Genomic DNA, 2500 nt, shown 5'->3' with positions numbered 1-2500 from the left:
CGTTGCCCCTCGGGAGTGGACACGAACAGGTAACCGTCTTCCGCAACGTGCCCCCTCAAAGTGCTGGGACGAGCACGTCGCGTTGCCCCCTGCCCACGACACCCGCTGCCGCACGCATATCCATCATCCGCGTCGTGCGCCACACTAGGCCTGGCCAAGCGTCGGGCTGCGCAAGCCGCGTTGCCCCTCGCGGGGGCGCACAGGCCGCCCGCCGATCCCACGTCGTGCTCGGACTTGGGATGATCCCCCTAGTCCTGGGCCGAGCACAAGGTGTTGCCCCGAGCGTGTGCCCAAGGCACAACTCCACCACGCCATGCTCCCTAGGTGGTGCCTAGGTGGGCCGTGCACGGACGTGTTTCCCTTCTTGTTGGTCCTTCGGTGATCGGGGTTCGCAGCAGCCAGACGCACGGGTTCGACCTTGGACCCGGGGCGGGGGACCCCGGCGGCACACCACAACCACAACGTGCTTGCTAGTGTGCCTAGGGGATGGCAAGGCAACGTGCATCTTGCTGGCATTGCGCCCAGCAAGCCTTTGGGCAACTCGAGTTTCAGCATCACGACACCCCTCCCCCCTATAATAGGCTGCCGAGCCATTACCAAAGTGCCACGGGTAGACGTCCTTTTCCGTGAGGAGACATACTAAAGGAAAGTGCTCTAGAGGTCGAATTTTGACGCCGTTTTTTGCAACAACCTCTAGAAAAATAAGATCTTTCCATCCTCCAAATTTGGTGAATTTACACCGTGCCGATTTTTTTTGACGATTTTTTTACCGCCCGGAATGCCGGAAATTCAAAAAAAATGAAAAACGGAGCAAACCTGCGATTTTTGACCTGGATTTTTTTGTGCAGCCTTCACATAATATTACCAAGGTTCCCTCAAAATTTCACGAAAAATGCACGAGCCAATTCTGAGATATGAAAATTTGGCTCCTCCGTTGCAACGCTCCGAGCCATCGTTGCAACGGCGGGTGCCTCCGTGGGGGGCGGGGGAGCCCGGCGGCACACCACAACCACAACGTGCTTGCTAGTGTGCCTAGGGGATGGCAAGGCAACGTGCATCTGGCTGGCATTGCGCCCAGCAAGCCTTTGGGCAACTCGAGTTTCAGCATCACGACTCCCCTCCCCCCTATAATAGGCTGCCGAGCCATTACCAAAGTGCCACGGGTAGACGTCCTTTTCCGTGAGGAGACATACTAAAGGAAAGTGCTCTAGAGGTCGAATTTTGACGCCGTTTTTTGCAACAACCTCTAGAAAAATAAGAACTTTCCATCCTCCAAATTTGGTGAATTTACACCGTGCCGATTTTTTTTGACGATTTTTTTACCGCCCGGAATGCCGGAAATTCAAAAAAAATGAAAAACGGAGCAAACCTGCGATTTTTGACCTGGATTTTTTTGTGCAGCCTTCACATAATATTACCAAGGTTCCCTCAAAATTTCACGAAAAATGCACGAGCCAATTCTGAGATATGAAAATTTGGCTCCTCCGTTGCAACGCTCCGAGCCATCGTTGCAACGGCGGGTGCCTCCGTGGGGGGCGGGGGAGCCCGGCGGCACACCACAACCACAACGTGCTTGCTAGTGTGCCTAGGGGATGGCAAGGCAACGTGCATCTTGCTGGCATTGCGCCCAGCAAGCCTTTGGGCAACTCGAGTTTCAGCATCACGACACCCCTCCCCCCTATAATAGGCTGCCGAGCCATTACCAAAGTGCCACGGGTAGACGTCCTTTTCCGTGAGGAGACATACTAAAGGAAAGTGCTCTAGAGGTCGAATTTTGACGCCGTTTTTTGCAACAACCTCTAGAAAAATAAGATCTTTCCATCCTCCAAATTTGGTGAATTTACACCGTGCCGATTTTTTTTGACGATTTTTTTACCGCCCGGAATGCCGGAAATTCAAAAAAAATGAAAAACGGAGCAAACCTGCGATTTTTGACCTGGATTTTTTTGTGCAGCCTTCACATAATATTACCAAGGTTCCCTCAAAATTTCACGAAAAATGCACGAGCCAATTCTGAGATATGAAAATTTGGCTCCTCCGTTGCAACGCTCCGAGCCATCGTTGCAACGGCGGGTGCCTCCGTGGGGGGCGGGGGAGCCCGGCGGCACACCACAACCACAACGTGCTTGCTAGTGTGCCTAGGGGATGGCAAGGCAACGTGCATCTTGCTGGCATTGCGCCCAGCAAGCCTTTGGGCAACTCGAGTTTCAGCATCACGACACCCCTCCCCCCTATAATAGGCTGCCGAGCCATTACCAAAGTGCCACGGGTAGACGTCCTTTTCCGTGAGGAGACATACTCAAGGAAAGTGCTCTAGAGGTCGAATTTTGACGCCGTTTTTTGCAACAACCTCTAGAAAAATAAGATCTTTCCATCCCCCAAATTTGGTGAATTTACACCGTGCCGATTTTTTTTGCCGATTTTTTTACCGCCCGGAAAGCCGGAAATTCAAAAAAAATGAAAAACGGAGCAAACGTGGGATTTTTGACCTGGATTTTTT

The sequence above is a fragment of the Arachis ipaensis genome, chromosome B7 (assembly GCF_059453495.1).
Source record: "Arachis ipaensis isolate K30076 ecotype BB chromosome B7, ASM5945349v1, whole genome shotgun sequence".
NCBI lineage: Eukaryota > Viridiplantae > Streptophyta > Magnoliopsida > Fabales > Fabaceae > Arachis > Arachis ipaensis.
Note: the sequence above shows the minus strand (reverse complement) of the source record.